The 26531-nt window shown below is 39.6% G+C and overlaps 1 protein-coding gene across 9 annotated transcripts in view; it reads left to right on the top strand.

Moving 5' to 3' along the window:
• The window catches only part of ADGRB1 (adhesion G protein-coupled receptor B1), a 4264735-nt gene that overhangs the window by 2345645 nt on the left and 1892559 nt on the right, over positions 1-26531 (top strand). The gene's annotated exons all lie outside the window — the stretch shown is intronic.

The raw sequence follows: 26531 nt of genomic DNA, 5'->3' as shown, positions 1-26531 counted from the left end.
GACATATTGCAATAAATTCTGATTTATTCTTTATATTGCTTACTGTTGGCTTATCACTTTTGTGAATGTTTACTAGGTTTTTCATATCCCCCAATTTGCTTACTTTGAAATTAGATACAAAGGCTCTTGAAAAGTAGGTACATCCAGCCAAAAATCTTGGGACCTAATTAGCATAGATTTAGCATAAAAATTGAATACTGAGAAGCACTAACTCCTTCTAGTTCCAATAAGACTGTGGGCTAGAATTCAGAAACTCGGGTTTTAAAAGTGAGAGAAACAAAAGTGGCATGAAAATATACACATTATCAAAGACATTGTGTAATATCTGCAACTTTTAAGACTGGCACTGCAAAAATTCACCTGAAAAAGGCATTTATTTTTGCTTCTGAAAAGGGAGATGTAAGATTTGTGGCCTGTTTCTTTAAGTTATTGGTGCCCCCAGTATTTTTGTCATGTATCTGGTTTTCAGGGTAAATCAAGAATAAAAACAGGTACTTACCTCAAAAATAGGTACATCATGTAAAGGGGTAAATTAAGCCTGAAAATAGGTATGGGCTTCTAAAATAAGTATAGTTGAGAGGTATACATAGCTTTGACCCTTTGGAAGAAAATGACAAGTTATAAGAAAGCATTGTGATGGCAGTAAAACATATCCAGTTAAACAGTAACTCACATTTGATTTTGGTAATGCAAGGTTTACCTGAAGATGATGTGGTTTGACCTTAAAGGCAAAGATTGACTAAACAGACAAAGTTCACCATGGGTAAATGTGCATACCCGCACCTGCATGAACTATTTTTATCACACAATGATATTAGTTTAAAAAGAAATGTCTTTCCTTTTAAAGTGGCATTTCTATGTAACAGAACTTCATTTCCCTCTTGTCTCCTCTTGTGGATCTGTTTCTCCCAGATAGTTTGGTAATGTAGTGTGCATGTATAAACCCAAGTGCATGGTGATGTTTTGCACAATACATTAATTTACAACTGTTTCTGCCACTTGAAATGAGAGCTGCTTACAGATGGAGTGCAAATGCATCCATTGGTTTAAAGGAGGTCACTTGAACTCCACCGTTCCACCTTTTTGTTGTAAATGGTATCAAAGATTTTTTTTTAATATATGTGCATGTGTATGTGTGTGTGTATATATGTGTGCATGTATATAAATATATATATATATATATATATATATATATATATATATATATATATATATAGATAGATATATAGATATATATATACAGATATATATATATATAGATATATATATGTATGTATATACACACACACAGTGGATATAAAACGTTTACACACCCCTGTTAAAATGCCAGGTTTTTGTAATATAAAGAATGAGACCACAATAAATTATTTCAAAACTTTTCACACCTTTAATGTAACCTATAACCTGTGCAATTCAATTGAAAAAACAAATAAATCTGTTAGGGGAAAAACATAATAAATAAATAAAATGTACAATAAGCTGGTTGCATAAGTGTGCACTCCCTTAAACTAATACTTTGTTGAAACACATTTTGATTTAATTACAGAATTCAGTCTTCTTGGGTAGGAGTCTATCAGCATGGCACATTGCACATCTTGACTTGGCAATATTTGCCCATTCTTCCTTGCAAAAGTGCCCCAAATCTGTCAGATTGCGAGGGCATCTCTTGTGGACAGCCCTCTTCAGGTCACCACACAGATTTTCTATTGGGTTTTGGTCTGGGCTCTGGCTGTGCCAGTCTAAAACTTTAATTTTCTTCTGGTGAAGCCATTCTTTTGTTGATTTGGATGTATACTTGGGGTCATTGTCATGTTGAAAGGTGAAATCCCTCTTCATCTTCAGCTTTCTAGCAGACACCTGAAGGTTTTGGACCAAAAGTGACTTGCATTTGTAACTGTTCATTATTCCCTCCACCTTGACTAAAGCCCCAGTTCCAGCTGAAGAAAAGCAATCCCAAAGCATGATACTGCCAACACCATGCTTCACTGTGGGGATGGTGTTCTTTTGGTGATGCAAAGTGTTTTTGCACCAAACGTACCTTTTTGAATTGTGGCCAAAATGTCCAGCCCTGCTCTCATCAGACCATAACACATTTTCCCACGTGCTTTTGGGAGACTTGATGTATTGTTTTGCAAATTTTAGATAGGCCTAGATATTTTTCTGTGTGAGAAAAGGCTTCCGTCTTGCAACCCTACCCCATAACCCCGACATATGAAGAATACGGGAGATTGTCACATGTAGTACACAACCAGTACTTGCCAGAAATTCCTGCAGCTCCTTCAATGTTGCTGTAGGTCTCTTGCCAGCCTCCCTCACCAGTTTTCATCTTGTCTTTTCATCAATTTTGTAGGGACATCTAGTTTTTTGCAACATCACTGTTGTCCCATATTTTCTCCACTTTTTGATGACTGTCTTCACTGTGTTCCATGGTATGTCCAAAGCTGTGCAAATTTTTTGTACCCTTCTCCTGACTGATACCTTTCAACAATGAGATTAATTTGATGCTTTCTAAGCTCTCTACGAACCATGGCTTTTGCAATAGCAGGCAACTGAGTAAATGTCAGGAAAATCCTACTAGGACAGCTGAATTTATTTGGGGTTAATCAGAGTCTCTTTAATTGATGGCAGGTGTGTACCCAAAAAGACAATGCTGTAATTAAATCAAAAGGTGCTTCAACAAAGTATTAGTTTAAGGGTGTGCAAATGTATGCAACCAGCTTATTGTACCTTTTTTATTTTTTATATTTTCCCCGTAGCAGATTTGTTTTTCAATTGAATTGTGCAGATTATAGGTCACATTAAAGGTGGAAATAGTTTTGAAATGATTTATTGTGGTCTCATTTTTTTATATCACAAAAACCTGGCATTTTAACAGGGGTGTGTAAAATTTTATATGCACTATGTGTGTGTGTGTGTGTGTGTGTGTGTGTGTGTGTGTGTGTGTGTGTGTGTGTGTGTGTGTGTGTGTGTGCGTGTGCGCGTGTGTGTGTGTGTGTGTGTGTGTATATATATGTATATATATATATATATATATATATATATATATATATATATATATATATATATATATATATATATATATATATATATATATATATATATATATATATATATATATAAGGGTCCCCTTGACTTGATCGACACGCCAAAACACCGACGCTCAGAAGACCGACTCCAGAAGACCGACAAGACAGATGATTGACAAGGTGAAATACCGACAGCCGAAACACCGACATGGGCAACGTGTGAGCGCGACTCGATAAGTGTGCGATAGTGAGGGATTTAGCGTTAGGGAGTTGACAGGTAAGTGTGAGATAGTGAGGGATTTAGGGTTAGGGTGCGGGAAAGGTGAGTGTGCGGTAGTGTCGGACTTAGGGTACGGGTAAGGTAAGTGGGCGATAGTGACGTACTTTAGGTTTAGTAGCGGGTTAAGTGAGTTAGGGTTAGGGTGCGGGTAGGGTAAGTGTGCGGTAGTGTCGGACCTTAGGGTTAGGGTTTGGGTTACAGTTAGTGCATGTATAGTTGTGTGTAATGTGTAGTTTACGTTTTGTGTGTTGGTGTTTTTGGTGTCGGTGTTATGGTGTTCGGTTTTGTGAGTTGTCGGTTTTGTGCGTTTTCGGTCTTTTGGTGTCGGTGTTTTGGGTGTCGGCTTTGTGGCGTGCCGGTGTTGTGATAGGGATCCATATATATATATATATATATATATATATATATATATATATATATATATATATGGGTCTACTTCACAACATCACCCAAAACCCATTTGACTGACTTTCATTTCACCCAGACCAAATCATCTAATTTTCAAAATACTTCTTAGGTTCATAGGTTCATAGGTTCATACTAGGCTATCTGCCCGAGGGCATTTATAAGCCTAGCCCATAGTTTTGTGGCTTACGCCACCCCTTTAGTTTGGAGAAACTATGCCCATTATTTTGCTGTGCCTCTGTCGAGCAGTGACACTGAGGTAACCCCTGGGGTGTATCTGCGATCTCCCATCCATTGGTCAAGATTCCTCTTGAACAAGGCCAGCGAGGTGCTCTGCCTCACATAAACTGGGATTTTGTTCCACAGCATAGGGAGTCTTTGGGTGATGAATCTATCCCTCCAGCACGTCCTATTAATAACCGTGTTGAGGTTTAAGTCTCCCGCCCTTGTGGCTCTGAGGGATCTAGATTTTTTGAGATGAAGCATGTTCATCAAATCTGGGTTTGACATGACCTTGTATGTCAGGCATAGGTCACGTCTGAGCAAGCGGTAAGCAACTGAATATAACTGGAGTTCTTTCAGTCGGGCAGCATAAGACAGATTTTTGAGACCCTTTATCCTTTTGGTGAGGAACTTTTGTGGCCTCTCCAGCTGCTGCAAGTGTCGGGTCAGATACATTCCGAATGGGGCATTGTACTCGATCATTGGTCTGATGAGTGATGAGTATAGGGAGACTATGACTTCCCTTGATCTAGATGTGAATCCCTTCATGATAAGGTGGGCAATGTAGAAGGTCTTCCTAACTAATTTAGCAATATGAGTGTCGAATGAAAGGCTACTAATAACTTCTTCTGTGTTCAGGGGATTGCCACCTATATGGTAGCTAGGGGTAACCTTATTTTTCCCGAAGGGTATGACTATGCATTTCTTGGCATTTAACTTTAGGCCATGGCTCTGGCACCAGTTATCCGTTTCTGTGAGACCCTTCTGAAGGATATCTGTGTTGGATGTGTTTTCAACTACGGCGCCCAGTTTGCAGTCATCTGCAAACTTTGTCAGCCATAACCCTCCTGTGTTTGCTTGTACTTCAGAAAAGTAGATGCCAAACAAGAGTGGGCCCAGGACTGAGCCCTGTGGGAGACCACTTGTGACAGGCTTTGAGTCTGACATGGCGCCAGCAACTCTGACCCTGTGGGTTCTGTCACTCAGCCAGTTTGCAACCCATCTTGTAATGTATGGGTTTACATTTAAGTTGATGAGTTTTTCAATGATACCCGAGTGAGGTATTGTATCAAAAGCCTTCGCCAGGTCTAGGTAGGCTGTATGGACTGCCTTTCCCTCGTCAATGGCCTTGGTGACTGTATCGAAAAAGTCAACCAAGTTTAAAAGGCATGATCTGCCTTTGACAAAGCCAAACTGGGTTGGATCCAAAGTCTGCAAGTTCCCTATGTCTTTATTTATGAGATCCATTATGATCCTCTCCATGGCTTTGCAGATAAGGCTTGTCAAGCTAATGGGACGGTAATTTCCAGGGTCGGTGGAGGCACCGCCTTTGTGGAGTGGGACCACAGTCGCTGCGCCACTCCTGGAGTGCGATCCGGAGGTGAGACTAAGATTAAACAGCTGTCCTAACTGTGGGTTTAATTCCTCGTTGAGTTCATGGAGCACACAGCCGGGGACACCATCAGGTCCCATGGATGCTGTGTTCTTTGCCTTGGAGAGAGCAGTTCTCACCTGGGCGTTAGAGATGTTTGCGGGGCTACAATCATTTGGTATAGATATCTCTCCGTTAGGGGAGAAGTTTGCACTGAACCTGTCAGCCAGTATGTTGGCAATGTCTGTAGGATCAGTAATCTTCACATCATTTTGAACTAATTCTGAGCATATCTGGGAGTTTCCTCCTAGGTTTCTGACATAGCTAAAGAATGCCTTATGGTTGTCTTTAGAGTCCTTAGCTATTTTTTTCTCAAAATTAGCTTTGGATGATTTTATGAGAGCTCTTAGCTTTTTACTTATAGTGATCAGCAGTGTCTTACCTTTTAAGGATTTTGCTCTATCTTGTAGTAGCTTTCTCCTTTTGTTGTAGAGTTTGTTTATGGCTGGGGTCTACCAGACTGGACACTTGCCTTTGGTACAAAGAGTCTTTGTTTTGCTTGGGATTGCCTGATCCATGCAGCCCTGCAGGTGCTGGTAGAAGGCATTTGTAAGTGATTCAGCGGTTTGAGTAATGTTAACTGCCGGCTCAGGGGCCTTAAAGGAGACCACACTAGTCTTTAGAAGTGTGAAGTCGGCTTTCGAGAAGTTCTTTACTGTGGTCTTTTTCATTTCGGGGGGGGGCGGGATGAGGACCTCCAGCGAGATTAGTTTGTGATCAGATCTCACCAGTGAGGGGTATACTTCTGGCATTGAACATTGTGCTCCCATGTTCGTGATGATGAGATCAAGTATGTTTTCTCCTCTTGTGGGGATGGTGACTAGTTGTTCCATGGCATTTGAGTTTATGAATGCCAGGAACTTTTGGGCTAGAGTGTTTGGGCTTGAGTAGTGTTCCCAGTCTATATTAGGGTAGTTGAAGTCACCTAGTATGATGGTGTTTGGAGATACATTTATCCCCTCCAGTGTTTTCAGGAAGGCCATATGAGGTTCCTGAGTTTGTGAGGGTGGCCTGTAACATGCTACAAATTGCAGAGCAATCTTGCCTATGGTTAATTGCACCTGGATGGTTTCCGATGCATCGTGCGATGCCACCAATCTTGAGGTGTGGGTGTCCTTGATGAATATGGATACCCCTCCTCCTTTCTTGGTATTGTTCGGGTTTTGGGTCCGGAACGCATGATATGAGGGAAAACCTGATAGTGCTGGGGTGCTCTCAGGAGCCTTGAACCAGGTTTCTGTCACAGCACAGACATCGATGTTCTCCATACTGAGAAGGGCCTCGAGTGCGTGCATCTTGAGGTTGAGACTTCTGGCATTGAGCAGCATTACCCTTAGTTTTTTTTCTTTGTTTTGTTCTAGGGTGGTAGGTTTAGAATTTGAGCCTTGCCTAAAAAAGGCACTATGGGGGTGGCAAGAGCCTTTGCCAAAATCCGGAATCCCAGGGGTGACAAGTGCAAGCCGTCCCTTGCGAAGCAGCGTGGCTTGTCCAGCATGTCATCCCAGGCAGACAGACATTGGATCCCCTTTGAATGACACCAGAGTTTAAGCCAATTGTTAAAGCTGATCATCTTATCTCTGTATTGTGGCATCATTCTTGGTGAAGGTAGGATACTGCTCAAGGTCAGGGTCATACCTGCTTGGGCTACATAATCAGAGAGCTCCTCTATGTCTCTTTTCATGTAGTCCAAGGAGGTACGTCTCAGGTCGTTAACACCAGCGTGGACAATGATTGAGTCGTACTTGTACCTGCTGTTGAGAGACCTGAGTGCATGCGTTATGTGGCGGATTCTAGCACCCGACAGGCAGCTTACTGTGACCTTCTCCTTACTCAGTCTGGTGAGCAGGACGTCAGTGTGTCTGACTATGGAGTCACCAATGACTAGTGTGTCTGGCATTGTGTTTGGCCTTAAGGGCTGTGACTGTTTGACACTCTGACTGTGTGGTCTATGTGTTGCAGGTGTTGTGTTCTGAGGTGGTAGTTGTTTGGGTGTCTGCTTTGGTGGCCTCTGCTGTTTTGGTAGATTTTTGATCAGAGCCTCCAGTATGTCTTTGTGTGTTTATGTGTATGATTTGAGGTTGTGATGGTATTATGTGAGACTGGGTCTATAGTGTGTGTGGTTACCTTCTCCTCCTGTCTGGTTATGCCAGTCCTATGTTGAGAGAGCTCAGCCTCCAGTTTGGCCGTATAGTTGCATCTCTCGCATGTATTTGTGTTTTGTGGGAGGAGGAGAGGGTTGTCTGTGTACATGAGGCAATTGTAACATTGCCTCAATATTCCCAGGTTCACCAGCTGAGCAGGAGAGGACATTAGCAACTGATCCCTCGACATGCTAGAAGGAATAGACAGAAAAACTTAAGAAAAGGTTCTGGGGGATGTGGGTGACCGAGAAATGGGGTTTGCTTTTTTGGGGTACTTTCTATAACAAGAGTGCTGTATCGAGGTGATAAGTACTGTAGGAGCAAGTGCTTCACTATACAGATAGAGAATAGTCTACTTGGGAGTCAAGTAGAGATAATTTATAATTGTAGGATACACTAAATAGAACAGTAGTATACTTTGAGGAAGGTAGTTTTAAGGGAAAATTTGAAGAGTGGACTTTAGGTAGCCCTAATAGTTTAAATCTGATTAACCAGCGCTGCCCTAGTGTGCAACGGTAGCAGCTCCGCGCTAACACGTGCTTTATAGCAGGGGGCTGGAAAAAACAGGAAATGATCCAAAATGGCCGACAAATTACTAGTTGCTGCTTCTAACCACTCCTCTGAGGACAAACAAGCAGCTCAGTACTCCCCACTCCCACTGGTGAGTAAAGAAACTACCTCTGGCCACACAAGAAAATGGAGGAACACAGAAACCAAATACAAAGCCCAGGGATCAGCAAAATCTGATCACTGGAACAACTAGCTAGGAAAGTTTAGGAAAGGAGAAATATTTTTTTGGTTTTTTTTTGCAAACAGACAGAAAAAATGCAGTAAATGCTTTGTTTTCGACTAAATTGCTATCAAAGGCTGGTACACTTGAGTGTATTAGCCTGTTTGTTACTTTTAAGCAATACTTTAGCCCACAAGTGCAATCAACAATATAAGCTCACAAAAACAGGAAAATAAGGTAATAAAACAGTAATATAGGCACAAACAGTAGTCGAAAAGCTCAAAAGATCAAAAATGCAAACTAAAAAGTTTAAAAAATACTTATGATCAAGAAAGTTGCTTTTTCTGCTCTCTGCTGGCTTAGGAACTCTGCAGGGGACCACGAGGAGCTATGCCTAGTTCTCTAATGCCAGAAAAGCCTGCCAAAGCATGCTTTATAGCAGGGGGCTGGAAAAAACAGGAAATGACCCAAAATGGCCGACAAATTACTAGTTGCTGCTTCTAACCACTCCTCTGAGGACAAACAAGCAGCTCAGTACTCCCCACTCCCACTGGTGAGTAAAGAAACTACCTCTGGCCACACAAGAAAATGGAGGATCACAGAAGAACAACTAGCTAGGAAAGTTTAGGAAAGGAGAAATATTTTTTTTTTTTTTTTTGCAAAAAGACAGAAAAAAATGCAGTAAATGCTTTGTTTTCGACTAAATTGCTATCAAAGGCTGGTACACTTGAGTGTATTAGCCTGTTTGTTACTTTTAAGCAATACTTTAGCCCACAAGTGCAATCAACAATATAAGCTCACAAAAACAGGAAAATAAGGTAATAAAACAGTAATATAGGCACAAACAGTAGTCGAAAAGCTCAAAAGATCAAAAAATGCAAACTAAAAAGTTTAAAAAATACTTATGATCAAGAAAGTTGCTTTTTCTGCTCTCTGCTGGCTTAGGAACTCTGCAGGGGACCACGAGGAGCTATGCCTAGTTCTCTAATGCCAGAAAAGCCTGCCAAAGCGTGCTTTATAGCAGGGGGCTGGAAAAAACAGGAAATGACCTGAGCTAAGAAGATGGACTTTGTGATGAAAGAGTCTTCATTTTTGTTTTATTACATGCTAAATAAATGTTGTCAAGTGAATTAAGACTCTTCTAAGTGTCTACATGTGTGCTTCCATTTACGTGCAGTGCTGAATAGGATAAATCAGACATATGAACAAGAATCAATAAATAAATGAATGAATGACATCCAGCAATTTTATTTTAAACAGAGAACAGCATGAAAACATAAGGTTTGAAATTACCCCAACACACACACACACACACACTCAGAATTTATAATGATTATTTACTTTGGTAATGTAAAGGTATTTATACAATGGCATGTAGATAGTGTTTTTGTTGACTGGTTCATAGTCATTAAGAAGCTATTAGGTATACACCTGCCTTCAAGAATGCGAGCTGGACAATTAGGAATCACTTCAATGCATTCTTACCAAGGGAAGCATGCTAATCTTATCAAATTTATTTCAGCAGTCCCTTTCTTTAATATAGACCAGTGTTCTCATAACAATCTTTGTTAAGCAATTGCCTGCAATGAACTTTTCATACAAGATGTACTGGATGATAACATATTTATTTCTTCTCACAGCTTAAAATCATTAGTTGGACTGCATTTCAAGTTTTTGTTTACAGGATTGGTTATTTTTTGTTTTTGTCAACATTGACAAGACTCAGAAAACGTTGCCACATTGTACTTAGCAAATATGTGCAGTGAATGACCATGCACAAGGTGTATGCAAGTCTGAAAACCCAGCTGCATGGAGTGACTAGAGTAGACCAAATAATATCATTGGCCTTGCTAAATGCTAATGATTGTATAATGAAGTGCTGTGTATGATAATGAGGCAAAACAAGATGGTGGAGGAATTTAAAAATGTTTAAAAGCCATGTGACAGACCTGGAACTGCTTTTGGACATATACACGTTTAGAAGGAGTAGATTGTGCACTTATGTTAGGGCTTGCTGCAGGCATCATAAATGTGTATCTGCAGTAGCTGTTCATTGTAGCTGCTATGCCTTAGGGTGTGCAGCATTACCCATGGAGGCGAGGGTCAGCTGACCAACCTTAACACATCTTGTCCTCCACTGTACCAATGTAGTAGAGCAGTACTTTGTTGACAGGAGCGCCATTCAACAAATCATGTTAATGTGTTAGCCTTTGTCTGCAGCCCAATGGGACTGTGAGAGTTATCTATCCCAGTGGATACAAAACTATATGGGGTTTTATGCATATTAGCTGCAGAGACCTTTCACCCACCTACTGGGGATGGGGTATTTCAGGCATCTCCATCCATCCATCAGTTTCTTGATGCCATGCTTCAGCATGTGTGGGATCCTACATGGTTCCCACCTATCCCAGAGGAGATAACCAATGCCATGTGTGAGTTCTATGATATAGACCATGTCCTTGAAGTACTAGGGGTCACAGACCATACCCACAATAAATTGAGTGTGTGTGCATGTGTGTGTGTGTGTGTGTGTGTGTGTGTGTGTGTGTGTGTGTGTGTGTGTGTGTGTGTGTGTGTACAGACCACATGGTCTGGTTTCATGCCTCTCACATATGACACACATGTAACCTGTGCCAATGGTTTGTGAGGGATGACTTTCCACAGGGTCATCTTGTTGATGATGTTGGACATGCCCTGGAATTCTGGATCATGACACCTATCAGACATCTGCACAATCAAGCAGACCAGGGGTACAATCATGCACCTTTTCAAACTAGAAGCAGCACAGAGTATGCATTTTGGCTACTGTAGGCATGCTTTCACCATCTGGGTTCTTGCATCGGTGCCCTGCAGTATGATCCTACTTTGTGTGCAAAAATACTGATTCTGTATGCAGTTTTACTCAACAGTATACTTAGGAAACAGTTACAGTGGGGTGGTCTCTTGCAGCACCAGCCATTCCTAGAACAACAGGCAGTGGAAGCTGACTCATACAAACAGTTAGAGGAGTAGCCAGCGGCAGGAGATTATCATCCCAGATGGAGGCAAGCACACTGTGCTGTGGTATAAGCAAAGAGGAAGAGGATTGCTAATAACCTTGCACCATGAATACGCAAGAGTTAAGCACATAGACTACAGTAAAAATCCATTCAAAAAGACCAGGCTGTGAATACCCATGCATAGGTTGACCATATTGTGTATCAAACATAGACAACTTAATTAACAATGTCCAAAGGGCAGGATATGGTTATCATCATTTGCATGGGTGGAGAAAAGAGTACAGGAGTGCACTCTTTCAAATGAAAATGTGTGAATGTGGGTGCTGATATATATTAAAAAAGTGCTTTCATGGGAAGTTTCAGAACTTGTTGGGGGGGGGGGTGGATAATGGTGAGAATGGCCAGCACAGTGGATATGTATGATTTCCAGAGGACTATTGTGGTATATATGTGTGTGTTTTTGTCTGCAGGGACACAGCGTCAGCAGTTAGTATAGCACTGTGGCTTGGCATACTGCAGAAGGTCCGGGGCATGCATAACAGAGGGTTCAGCTTCTTGTGCATGCCCCCACCCATAAGAGCTGGGTCTGATAGAAGTTGAACTGACTGTATCACGACCCTGGCTACATGCTGTTATGCTGTGTGACCTTGACTTATTTCTACTAAGAGATGTGCCAGCATGACTCATTAAGAAGATAAACTACAGTAAAATGATACATGAAAAACACCATGCTGTGCTTACACATGCAGAGGCTGGTCATGCTGTGCATAAGATAAGCATCCCAAGTAACAGTATATAAGGGCAGGGCATGGTTATTGGACATAGGAGTCTTGGTAGCTCAACAGGTAGCACACTCATCTTTGGTGCAAGAAGGCCATGGGTTCTATTTTCTCACCAAATAGTCGGATTTGTTTTTTTTTTCCAGTACTTATACTGCAGTGCAGCAGAAGGGAGGGTTCTGCACTCCTGAATGTGCCATCCCTTGAATGAGATGCTAAATCAAGACTCTATCAGTTGAGTTGGCGGTAACTCAGGTGGATGTAAAAGATTTCATGGCACTTCTCAAAAAGAGTAATGGTTGCTTTATTTATACATATCATATTACATCACACCCCTTTTATTCTATTTCTACAATATTTACAACATTTACACTTAGAATATTGTCAGCATTTTGCATCTTCATTTTCACAAACCTTTGCATCTTTCATTCTATCCCCAATCCTTTTGTCTAAATCTATATTTTTATTTTTGTCAACACATCTTCATCATTTCTATTTTTATTGTACAACAGTTTATCACATCTTTTCCACAACACCTGTACTGTTACCATCAATATGTTATCCCATTTGTCAGCTTTACATTTTTTCTTTATGATATTTTGCACAAAGTACTATATGCATGTTTATATTTTGAAAACCTTCCCTGTTATAGTCATTTTTAATTTTTTTCAAAAAAATGCTTTCTTATTTCTTCTTCGTTGTAACCTTTACATTTTCTCTTTTCTATTTCTTTATAATTCGTACTACTTTTTACAGATAACTTATCCAGTAATAATCTCCATTAAAAATCTCCACCCTCATAAAACTCTTCAAATCTTTCTCCTCTATTTTTATTGTTTATTTTTACGATCATCCTTATGACCTTTCCCTGGATGTAGTAAATATTTCTCCATTATCATGTTATACAATTCCCTTCTATCTTTTTATCTTTGTGATTTTAATTTTCTATAATTTCATCTTATCATCATATTCTAGTTTTCACCATCTCCTCTCTTTTACTTCTTTCCTTTTCCTGTTTTGATTTTTTATCTCTCTATAGTTCACATACAGTATTTCTTTATAAAACTGCTTTCCTTCTTAATATTTTAGTACCCAGAATAGATGTTAAATATACAACCATTTTTAAGTTGAACCTCCTTCTTCCTTCTTATTATATACAATGTCCCATTAACTGCATTGGGTATTAATCGGCAAATAAATGTGAAAAAACTCTAACAATCCGTTTGCCATTTTTTTCAGGAAACATATATAGTTTTCAAATATTATAACTTTTTTGAAAATACATGTTTAACATGTACACCTTCTTTTAAATGATAAATAGAACTGTCTATCTTCATTTTATCCATTGTTTTGATATCTTCTTGTCATGCATCTCAGCCTCTTAGTACAATAAGTCTTTACAAAGCCTAAAATAACGGGGAGGCAAAGGCACAAAAATAAAGACAGATTTTAAATATTGCTGTTATAAACTTAGCAGTTTGCTATAATAATAAGAATTGTGTTAGCATGCATTTTCAGAAGGATATGAAGTCTAAAACGTAAATATATATCGTTATTTTAGTGATTTCACTCATTATATAACAGAAAACTGCACATTTTATGAAGAACAGAACAAAAATATGAAGCAAAAATGTGCACATTCTGCAAATTGTGGACAGTTGAGAGATGTGCGTTCTGCTTTCACAAAACCTGATTCCTATGTTTATCTCTTTTCTAGTAAAATATATTCCATTTTTATCTTTATTTCACCATGTGCTTTGCTTTTTGACCTATTTAACTTTTATCCAGCTCTACTTAACTCCCTTTGTATTATTGTCACAGTTTCTCTCATCTATACTATATACTATAATTTTGTTACAATAGCTAAATCATGTGCATATAAAAGATCCAGAGGTATTATTATATATTCCTTTTCCCATCTTGCTTTTCTCATTTTACTATTACATGTTGTATTAATGGATTCATTACTACTACAAATACATGAAATACTCATTGTCAACCCAGTTTTAAGGCTTTTTCAGTCTTCATTCTCTTTTCCCAACCATTTACTATAATCTTCACCAAAGGTGTCTCATAATACTTGTTTAATAATACTTTTCACTATTTTTCTTGCAATGCCTTAATGTTCTAAAATATTCCACATTGCCTCATAACTTACTGAGTCAAATGTTTCTGCTACATCACATACAGCCAACCTTACATCTTTAATCTCACCTAAAATAGCATTTATTACTTCTTTTATTGTTGCTAACATTTCCTACATTTGTTATCCCTTTCCTATATATTTTCTCCTTCCCCTATCAGTTCCTGAATAGTTCATATTCTGTTCTGCACTATTTTGTTTATAAGTTTATAGTTAGTATTCCCCAGTCATCTTTCATAAATAAACATTTTATCACCTCAACAAACCTTTATTTCTTTTTTTCCTTTCCTCTAGCCATTCGTTTAATTTTTCCACAAACACTTGTTTTCCCCTAACACTTATCCCCTTATTATATACATAACTTAACCCATCTAAGCCTGTTGTTGATTTTTCATTCCCTTCTTTTATAACCTCTTCCAATTTATATTATGTTGTATCCAGAGTTTTTTTCTTTACTTTCTACCTCCCCCTTTCCTCTTACACACTGTTTCTGCAAATATTTCCACTATCATCATAAGTTACTTGTAGTTACATTTTACTTTGCTATTCCATCCATTTTATTATCCCTTATTTTTTTCCTCCTTTGCTAAAAAAGGTAAAACATCTTCCCTTTTTCCCTTTAAAAGTATTTCTGTCCAATCAGCATTGTCATGTTTCTTTATTTTTCTCACACGGTTTATTTTCTATTTTTCTTACTTTATTACTACCTTCTTCCAATATTTTCTAAAAATGTTCAATGTGTTTCCATATTCCACTTTACTCCTTTTTTACCCTCCACTTTATTTCATAAAATATTTTAATATTTCTCTTTAAACATTATCCAAAATGTTGTACATTTTCATAAGATACTATCCTTGCCATATGTCCATTCAATAGACTGGTACCATCTACCTTCCTCTTTTATTTCTTTCTTTTTAGTTAAATCCAATGTTAACTGTTTTATTCCTTTACCGTCCTTTATGATTTCTCCATTATCACCTAACACAACCCATATCGTTCTGTGATAAAGCCTGTCCCTTTTACTCCACCTGTCACTTCCTTCATGTCACCTGAATATCTAATATAATGTATCTCTTTTAATACAAATTCCACATTTGTACATCCACTCTCTACTTATTTTTTATTTTCAAGTTTCCACATTGTGTCACTTCTTTTATCACCTTTACATAGGTTCAAAGGTTGTTAATAGACTAATGTCAACTAGTGCCTTTATAAGCCTGGCTGCCCCAAAACATTTGACTCCTGAGTATCAAGGTCATCTATGGTGGGGGGGGGGGGCATGATAGTAGGGAGGTAACTAAGGATTTGTAGGCAGAAGGTGTTTGTTATGATAATACCTTTCTTATTGAAGATGTGTGCCCATAAGGGACATGGGACCAGGCCAGTGTAAATGTATGATTTCTCATCCAATTATCAAGGTTTCATTTGAATATGATCAGGGAAGAACTCTGTTTTACATGGATGGGGAGACTATTCCATAGTGTGGAGATCCGTTAGTTCACATAACTGTCTCTAAAGTATATTCTCTTTATGTCACAAGTGAAGTTCAGATCCCCAGATCTAGTGGTTCTAGTGCTGTTTGTTTTGTGCATGTGCAACAGATCATCAGGGCTGTGTCTGAGGAAGCCCTATAAGCCAGACAAAGATCCCCCCTCAGCAGACTGTGGTGACCGAATAGAGAGACCCTTTAGTCTGGTTAGATACATGCCAAAGGGGGCATTGTATTCCATGATTGGTCTGATAAGAACTGAGTAGAGTGGTACTACAACTTCCTTGCACCTGGATGCCATACCCTTACCTGTAAGTTGGGTGACATAGAATTATTTTCTTATTATCCAAGCTGTATTTTGATCAAAGGCCAGATTTCTGTCTGTTTATGTTCCCAGATTCTTAACTACTGGTTCAACTCTTATTGACATTTTATCGATAAAGTAATTAACTTGGATTGATGTTTCCCAAAGGGCATTATGATACATTTTTTTGGCTTTGAGTTTTAGGCCATGGGTTTGGCACCAATCATTTGTCTGTGCTAAACCTGTTTGCAAGATGTTGGTGTCTGTTATTTTTCCTCCTCCAGTTATTTGCTCCCAGTACCTTAGTTCCTTTGCCAGTTTTCTCCAGTAAATTTCAGCTCCCTCTTGTCTATTCTGTGTACCCCTAATTATAGTCATCCCTATCGGCAGTATCTCCTTTCTCCAATCCCGTGTTGGTTTTGTTCTTAGAATACTTTTTGTTTCTTTATGAATATAATATTCAGTATGGTTATTCTCCTTAAGGATCTACATCCAAAATCCCAGTCTCTCCTTATTTGTTGAGTTTCCCCCCTTTTTCATCATCATCCCTTTCTACTATGTATTATAGATTTCTGCTTGTGCTATGTATAGGAGCTTTAAATGTGTAGCTCTGAAATACCCCTTCAAATCATGCAATCCAAATCCACCTTGTTCTATTGGAAGGATCAACTTATGTCACTTGACTCTTCCCCACCCCAATAAAATTATTCAACTCTATTAACTGCTATCCACAACTTCTCCTCTGGGTGATGAATATATGCCTGACCTGTGTATAAAACTTCTTCTTTCAGCTTTTCCTGGTTAGGGGCCGCCACAGTGGATCACCTGTCTACTCATGATTGACAGTGGAGTTTTACACTGTTGAGTTGCCAGCCTGGCACCCAACCTTCCACAGAAGACACACACATGCATGCACTCACACCTAGGGCCAATTTAGAGTGTCCAATCCACCTACAGCATGTCTTTCCGATGTGGGAGCACCCAGAGGAAACCCACGTGTCCACAGGGAGGACATGTGGACTCCGCACAGAAGGCACCCCTGCCGAGGATCGAACCGGAGAACCTCTTGCTGTGAGGTGACAACGCTAACCGCTGCACCACCATGGCCACCCGACCTGTGTATAAAACTAATGGGATTAAAATGCTTTCACTGCTTGTATCTTGCTATTCATATCTATAAAACAGATTTTCCATTTTCTCAGTTTTTGTATTATCTTTTGTTCATTCTCTTCCCAGATATTCTTAGCTGTCATAAGAGAATCTTTTTTAATCTATACTCCTAAGTACTTCATTTTATAATGTCCCCATAATTATGGGTATTGCTGAACCAATTCATATGTAGGTACATAGTGTACAGCTATTGCCTTTCTTTTATCTTCATTAATTTTGTATCACAGAAAGACTTGAAACTGTCTCAGAATCTTCCACAACACTGAAATGTCTTTCCTAAATTTATCAGGTACAAAATAATATAATTTGCAAATTAAGCCAACTTTTCTTGATTAGCATACTAGTTACATCCTTGAATTTCTGAGTCCCTTATTTTCTTTGGCAAAAGTTCTAGATATACCACAAATAACAAAGGGGAAAGAGGACATGCCTATGTGTTCCTCTGCTCAAACAGAACTTATCAGAGAGGAACCCCCCTCAGATATTTTTTTTGTCTCTAATCTGTCATATATCATTCTAATCTGCATTATTTTTTTTCAGAGAATGCAAAAGCTTCTGTTGCCCTACTCATAAAATATCTGCTTACTCTTTTGAATGCTTACTCTGCATTAAGACCCACCAACAACAGTCACATTTTCTTACATGCTGCTTCCCTCTGGATCTTCATTGCTCTATTAATGTTATCAGATATTTTTCACCCCTCCACAAAACCACATTGATCCATATAAATCAATTTTGGTATCATCTTTTCCATTCTTTTAGCCATTATAGACAGAAACACTTTGTCATCATGGTTTAGAATTGAAATGGTCCTGTATCAAGCTGGATCTGATGGTTCTTTACCATCTTTAGGCATTACAACCACCACATCCTTCTTCCAAGATGTTGGTGCTTCTCCTCCTTTTAAAATATTGTTAAACAAAACCTTCTAGACAGATCTTTATTGCTGTATTCCCATTTAGCCTCTAAACTTCCAGAGGAATATCATCTATTCCTGTAGACTTACCTGTAGATTTATACATAACTATTTTTATTTTATCTCTTCCTATCCTGTTAGCAATTGCGCCTCATCTACCTCTAACCTGGACATATTTAATTCTTCCATAAACTTTTACATTTGCACTTTTTGTTTGCTTTCCACAGTTCTCTGATTTACAGATTTATAATCTGATGATTATACAAATTTTCATAAAATTTCTAAAATATGTCTAAAACCTGTACAGGATCTCTGTTATTTTCCTTGTTATAAGCTCCCTAAGTATGGCAACAATGCTTTCTGCTTTCTGTAGCCTGAGCTGTTGTATCAAAAGATTTTGTTATCCGGAGTTATTATCGAGACAATGTTGCATAACAGTGATCTTTCTTAACTCATGCATTTTATTGAAGTAGTCTCATATTTTTCCTTTACCATTCTGCTGTTGCATCTCATCTTGTTCTGTGAGAATCCACCCTGTTCTGTAATGCTTTATTTTTTTGTCAGTCTCTTTAAATAATTCTTACTTCTTAACCATATCTCTTTTTCTTTTATATCTACCTAATTTTAAACTCCATTTTCATTTTATCCTACTTCCTAGCTATATTTTCTGAAGAAAGTTTTGTATTCCCTAATGACTCCAGAATAATTTCCACTACCCATTCCTTAAATTCCTCTGTTTAACAGATAGGTTGGGAAGTGCCAGTATCTCATTTTTATTTCATTACCCTGCATTTTTATTTTATTTATTATTGGTGCGTGATCTGTAATAGTTATTGGATGTGTACCAAAATGTTCAAGTTAATGCACATATTTGTGTGAAATCTAATTTATGTCTAGCTTAGTCCAGTTTTTGTACGTTGGGGAGTAATATCTAAATTTCCTCCAAACACCTACTGTCTAATTCATATCGTCTGTACCAAATATTTTCATAATTTTCTTCAAATATCTACCCTCTTTTGTTATATTTTCCCTTCTAGGGCCCCCAGATACATCTTTGCAAATAAAATTCCAGTCCCCACTTATAAGTAATATTCCATGCTAAATGCTGATTATTTCTCCCAGAATTTTCTTAAGCTCCATTGTAGCACTTTTATGTGGAATATAAACACATGCCAGTATAATCTTCCTGCCTTGCCAGCAGCCCCTTACTACTTCAAATCTGCCATTAATATCTTTTTTCCTCTTCTGTCACTTTTGGAGCTCCTCTAACAATTAATATAACTACTCCCTGTTTTCCTGTGTCCCAGGTATCCTACTAAATAACTACCCTTAAATCCTTTCTTTATCGAGTTCACATGCTTATTTCTTTCCAAATGTGTCTCCAGTAGCATAGCTGTTTGCAGTTTGCATTTTTAATATATTTCACTACTGTTTCTTTTTTATCTATACCTGTGAGACCATTCACATTCAAAGATAATATAAAAAGTGTGGCCTTTATGATAAAAAGTTATTATTCTCACCTGTTATGTATAACAGCTTTTTAATTAAAATGTCTAGTTTCACCTTTTGTTTTACATGCATACATTAATGTTTGGCAGATTAATCTTTTATACAGTTGTTTTTTGTCATATCCATTTGAACCTATGTCATGTCTTACAAGACTTCTTCTTTTAATGATAACCATCAGACAAAAAATACAATTCCAGAATTCCCCCTTATCCTATTAACGTAATGCAAACACACAAAACTATGTACATCTTCAAATAATGAAGTTTAAGTCTCTTAACAGAAACAATTGTACCAGATTGACAGCAGGCTTGAATTAACCTTCAATGAAGACTATCAATGCTAAGAAGCATAGTACAGTTAATGCTTTTTCTTATACTAATTATTGTCTATTTTTGTCTTATTTTTATTCTTCTCCAAGATAGAAAACAACTTGAATGCTTTCAGAAAACATATTATAGTCACTGAAAGAAAAGAGTATTATGTTTTTATTGCCCTTATCAAATTGTTTTCCGTAGAAACATGAAAATCAGATACATTGTTGCCTTCAGCTACAAGCTTTTCATATTGCACCATGAACAATTATTTGCTAAATTTCATTATATTCAATATTCTTATGTTTACTTGTGTCCCCTTAAAACTTATTGTTAGATTAAGCTATATGCTTTAACCCGGTCATTCCTCTATGAAAAAGTAAGAAAAAGTATATCAGTTTTACTTGTATCATATTCATTTGTCCATTATTTCTTCTGTTTTTGGATTGCAGTGCCTATATTTCTTAAAACTGAACAAGAAGGAAAAAAAAAAAAAAAGAAGGAAACAATTACCACAGTTTGCTGTAGTGTCACTGTTGTACATAAAACTAACTGAAAAAGCTGTAATGTTATGTTGTCCTATCTTGCCGTCATTCTGTACTGGTTGGGTTCGGAACTGATACTCGGTTTCGACTCGGCCTTATACAAAAGCTCGAGGTCTTCTACTAGCACATGGCTGATACCCTATCCAATGATGCTCTAGGAAACTCCCCAGATCTTGTTTGCCGCTAAAACAAGATCGAGTGCTTCATACTGGCTCTGGCTGAGTAAAATCTTTCTAATTGTGTATAGTAGATAATACTGCTATTTTTTCTCTCTTTTGGAGTTAGTCAGTAAGTCAGTTTCCCTTTTAGCAGTTTTTGCTGTGCTTGCTGCCTTTGTTTTTTTGATTGTTGGGCATCATTATTCTCAAGGCCTTTCCTTCCCTATCCCCGGTTAAGTATATTTCTAGCTTTAATGTGCATGTTTAAAATAATTCTTGTTAAGCTCGTTTATTAGAGAGCTGTTTAATTACTGTTGTTTTCCCTTTAATTAAGCTAGCTTGCTTATGTTAGAGGGCTGCTTGGCCCATTTAAATTAGCGGACCTTTACCCCTAGTGTGTGTGTTTCAGATAATTCCTGTCAAGCTTATTGGTTTCATCTTTAATTATGCTAGCTCATTTAAGTTACAGGGCTGCTTGGCCCATTTAAATTCGAGAGCTTTTCCCTTAGTGTATGTTCTTAAAAAAAAATGTATATATATATATATATACATACATACATATACCGTGTGTTTAATTATTTAGCCTTGTTATAGTAGCTGTAGTATTGTTTTTCTGCTGTGCCAGTTTTCTTTCTGCTAGCTTATGTGTGCAGACAGTTAAGATGTCAAAACAGCCCAATGATGTTAAACCCTCAGAGTTTAAGAAGTTTACAAAATGCAGTCAAAAAATGTCTGTGACTGATGGTCATACTGTGTATGTGTACTGCCTTGGAGCAGTACACCTTCAAGAATCCTGTGCCATATGCCATTCTTTTAGCCACAGGGTTCTTCTTGAAAGGAAGAATATGTTGTTCCTCATGGGGGGTTATTAAAAACTCCCTTTTCAGAAGATTTAGGAGAAGGTCAGAGTCCTTACAAAAAGACCCCTTCCCCATCTGAAAAATCCTGTAAAAGATCTTCTTCTTCATCAGAGGCTTAGTCTGAGCTGACTAAAACATTTCCAAAGACTTTTTCATTGGACCCGAAGACTGTCAGGCCCAAGAAACCTTCCGCCTCGGCTCCTTCAGTGTTGGAACCATTGGTGTTTTAAGTTCAAAGCCAGTCCCCAGAACTGAAACTGGTTTCTCCAACACTGAGATCTCCAATTCTACAAGCTTCCAGATCTCCTGTCCCCTCCACTCGATCCTCCAGGAGCCTTTCAGATGATAATGTGGATCGCGTGGTGCAGAGCCTTTTGAGGACATCAGCACTTGCAAAACATTTGTCAGATCCAACCCAGATGGAACCGACCCTGTCACCTTTCATTCCTCCTCCAATCTGAACCCAGACGTCGTAGCCAAAATGTCCGGAACTGATTGTAGTGGAACCATCGGAACCAGGACCTATTCCAGGATCTTCAGTTCTGGCTACCACTCTGACATCCTCAGTCCCTTCTGAATTTGAGGAGTCTAGGAGCCTATGCTCTCTGGTCGGGTCTGGGGAGGAAAGTCAGATCGGACAATTGTCGGATCCATACTTGCCTCTCGGAGCTTTGGTGCAGGTGAGCTCAGCTCCTACATTGGCCTCGGAGCCAACTCCCTTTGTTCTGGGGATGTCTTCTGACCCTTCAGATCTGGGGGTTGCCTCAGATCAGGGGAGGAGGGCTTTTGAGGTAATGAGGAGAGTGCTGTGTCCACAGACAGCTCCACTCTCAGCTCCAGGCATACTTCCCCCAAAGGCCCTGGTGTCTGTCTCGGCACCACTGCATCCTCAGACACGAGGCGATGCTAGGCCTCAGGATTCCCCATTACATGAACCCCTCTCTTCCAAAACCTCTCCAGAATACCCTTCTGAAGAGGTCCTTCATAAGAGATTATGTAAGAGGAAGCATTTAGACTCCCCGGAGGAGTCCGTCACTTCTGACACAGACCTTGATGAGTCAGAAGGGTCCCCACGGTCACTTTTAGATGATGTCTCCTTTGTAGACATCCTAGAAATACTTAAGCAGAGAAGTGGCTGGAAGCCCATCAACCCTTCTGAGAAGGATTCTGTGTACCTGAAGGCTTTTGGGTTTCACCCTTCTGCCACTTGGGTGTCTCCACCTGTCATTGAACTGATAGACATACTTTGTCGAAAGGTATGGGAGTCTCCAGACTCAGTGGAGCCTGTTCCCTGGAGGCCAAATAAGTCTATAATATCCCCTGCTGATAAAAACTTCCTTACAAAATGTGTCCCAGTAGATGCTATGGTGGTGGCGGCAGCCACTAAAAAGGAGCTGTCAGAGACGTCCTCGTCTGTCCATCCGCCGAACAAAGAGTCTCATACAATGGACAGATACGGAAAGCGCACCTTTTCTTCAGTGACTTTTGCACTTAGACCACTGAATTATCTCACCCATTTTACCAGACTTCAGAGAGATCTCCTGAAGGAGTTAGAAAATACACTCCAGGGTTCAGTAGCTTAAGGGGCAGCAGAAAAGGTTTCCTCTCGGCTCTCCACCTCGAATTCAGTGGTAAACTCCTCCATGAGACTGATTTCTTATGCTGCTGATGGAACGAGTAGGGCAGTGGATTCAGGAATTTCCCTAAGGAGACATTCCTGGATGTGCCTGTTTGACTTTGTGGAGCCCTTCCAATCTTCATTTGTTAATGCCCCCTTCGATGGCTCATCCTTGTTCGGACCTAAAGTCAAAGACACATTAATCAGGTGTGAACAAGAAGGAAAAATTCTATCTGCCATAGGAGTCTTTTCTTTCCCTACCTTCTAGACCTGATGCAAAAGGTCAAAAGGAAGGAAAAATGTGGTTCCAAAAATCCCAGAAAGCTTTCCAGGACACACATGGTGATTCTTCCCCAGGGACAGAGGGGGAAGCAGTAATGGAAGACACTGACCACACGGCAGGGGGGGTCTGGAAAATCAGGACGACAGGGAATCTTTCCTTGGTAAGCCCTTCTAGTGCTCCTGAAAGGAGGCCCATCTGTCCATTTCTGGAGGCAGTAGGGAGTCGATTATCTTTGTACCCAGAAGCCTGGCTAAAAATATCATAAGACAAGTGGGTACAAGGCATCATATCCAGTAGTTACTACATACCCTTTTCCTTCCCCATTCCAAACATAAAAAAAAAAAAACAGAAATTCCACCCAATCAAAGGGAACAAGAAACTCTAGAAATACAATAGTTGCTAGAAAGAAGAGTCATCCAAACAGTCCCCACAGACCAAATAGGATCCAGAACATACTCAAGGTTTTTTTTAATTCCAAAGAAAACAGGGGACTGGAGACCCATCCTGGATCTCAGCAAATTAAACAAGTCTATCAGAAAATCAAAGTTCCATATGGTAACACTGCAGTCAATACCCCCTTTTCTGGGAAAAGACTTTTAGATGTGGTCTATAGACCTCCAGGATGCATACTGCCACATAATGATGAACAGGCATACAAGGAGTCATTTGCACTTTTGGTTGGGAGACAGTCACTACCAGTTTCAAGCTCTGCCCTTTGGTCTCACTACAGTCCCCAGAGTGTTCACCAAGTGTATGGCAGTAGTCATGGCTCACTTGAGATGCCTAGGATTCTGAGTGTTTCTGTACATCAACGACTGTCTCCTAACTGCCACCACTGAGCATCTACTAATAAAAGCGAGAGACACCAATCTAAAGCTCTGCTCTCATCTAGGGATCACAATAAATTATGAAAAATCTGCCTTATTGCCATCTCAATGTATCATTTTTATAGGAGCAGACTTAAATACTACAAAAATGATGGCAAAGCTTCCCCCAGAAAGAGTACAAGTCCTTGGCATCAGGTCATAAACCTACTTTTCAAGAGGAAGGTTCAAGCAAGAACAGTCTTGAAAGTATTAGGGACCATGGCAGCAGCGATAAACTTGATTCTATTGGCACGGCTCAACATGAGGATTTTACAGTGGTTGCTGTTCACTCAGTGGTCCATGCAGGAACTACCCATGTCCGACCAAATTATGATAACAGAATCTTGCAGGAAAGACCTTCGTTGCTGGCTTCACTTCAGCCAGTTAACTTTAGGTCGACCCTTTGTTCTCCCACAGCCTTTAGCCACAGTGACCACGAACGCTTTCCAGATACATGGAGGGGGGGCATTATTGGGGAAGGACAGGCCAAGGCCCTTGGCAGGATCACGAAAATAGAGTCATCCAAACAATCCCCACAGACCAAATAGGATCCAGAACATACTCAAGGTTTTTTTTTAGTTCCAAAGAAAACAGGGGACTGGAGACACATCCTGGATCTCAGCAAATTAAACAAGTCTATCAGAAAATCAAAGTTCCAGATAGTAACACTGCAGTCAATACCCCCTTTTCTGGGAAAAGACTTTTAGATGTGGTCTATAGACCTCCAGGATGCATACTGCCACATAATGATGAACAGGCATACAAGGAGTCGTTTGCACTTTTGGTTGGGAGACAGTCACTACTAGTTTCAAGCTCTGCCCTTTGGTCTCACTAGAGTCCCCAGAGTGTTCACCAAGTGTATGGCAGTAGTCATGGCTCACTTGAGATGCCTAGGATTCTGAGTGTTTCTGTACATCAACGACTGTCTCCTAACTGCCACCACTGAGCATCTACTAATAAAAGCGAGAGACACCAATCTAAAGCTCTGCTCTCATCTAGGGATTACAATAAATTATGAAAAATCTGCCTTATTGCCATCTCAATGTATCGTTTTTATAGGAGCAGACTTAAATACTACAAAAATGATGGCAAAGCTTCCCCCAGAAAGAGTACAAGTCCTTGGCATCAGGTCATAAACCTACTTTTCAAGAGGAAGGCTCAAGCAAGAACAGTCTTGAAAGTATTAGGGACCATGGCAGCAGAGATAAACTTGATTCTATTGGCACGGCTCTACATGAGGATTTTACAGTCATTGCTGTTCACTCAGTGATCCATGCAGGAACTACCCATGTCCCACCAAATTATGATAACAGAATCTTGCAGGAAAGACCTTCGTTGCTGGCTTCACTCCAGCCAGTTAACTTTAGGTTGACCCTTTGTTCTCCCACAGCCTTTAGCCTCAGTGACCACAAACATTTTCCATATAGGGTGGGGGGCATTATTGGGGAAGGACAGCCCAAGGCACTTGGCAGGATCACAAGGCCTTTTTGCACATCAATGTCCTAGAGATGAGAGCGGTGCTTTTAGCATTGCAAGCATTCCAAGACTCTCTTCCTTTAAGAAATATTGCAATACAAATAGACAACATGTTGGTCGTGTGGTACATAAACAAACAAGGAGAACCAGGTCTTACACCCTTTGTCGGGAGGCCCTGAGAGTATGGCAGTGGGTGACATCCTCCCAACGCTTTTTGATGGCAACACACATCTCAGGGAAATCCAACGTGATAGCGGACAAACTCAACAGGCAATTCTGATGCCTCATGAGTGGTCCCTAAAACAAGAGATAGCAGAAATTATTTTCTGCAAATGGGGCCAGCCATGCTGCGATCATTTTGCCCCCAGGTCTCCTCTATACCTTCCCTCCCATCCCATTGATACCCAAAGTTGTTCAAAAAGCCAGAGACTTGGGAAGGACCTTGATACTTGTCACCCCTTATTGGCTTCAACAAATCTGGTTCCCCTACCTTTGGCCTCATCTCCAGGAGGATCCATGGATTCTGGACCCAGTTTTAGACCTCCTGACTCATGCGTCAGGAATGCTGCACCCATCCCTTCAAATCCTCAAGGTGACAGCTTGGCTGCTCCAATTCCAAACATAGCCAGGCTACCTGATCTTTCCCCTTCAGTGAAACATATCTTGCTTTCATCTTATAAGGCTTCAAAAAGAAAATTGTGTATCAGAAAATGGAAGAGATTTTCCTCTTGGGGCTTGAATAATCATATTGACCCTTTCTCTGCCCCTATATCTTCCATACTAGAGTTTTTGGCAAAGCTATTTCATGAGGGTGCAGCTGCAGCTACTATTCGAGTTCAATTAGCAGTGATATCAGACTTCCATATAGG

This window comes from Protopterus annectens, chromosome 3.part1 (assembly GCF_019279795.1).
Source record: "Protopterus annectens isolate FY-2018-M chromosome 3.part1, PAN1.0, whole genome shotgun sequence".
Classification (NCBI taxonomy): Eukaryota; Metazoa; Chordata; order Ceratodontiformes; family Protopteridae; genus Protopterus; species Protopterus annectens.
The sequence above is the reverse complement of the archived record's forward strand: the minus strand, read 5'-3'. Positions and strand labels throughout refer to the sequence as shown.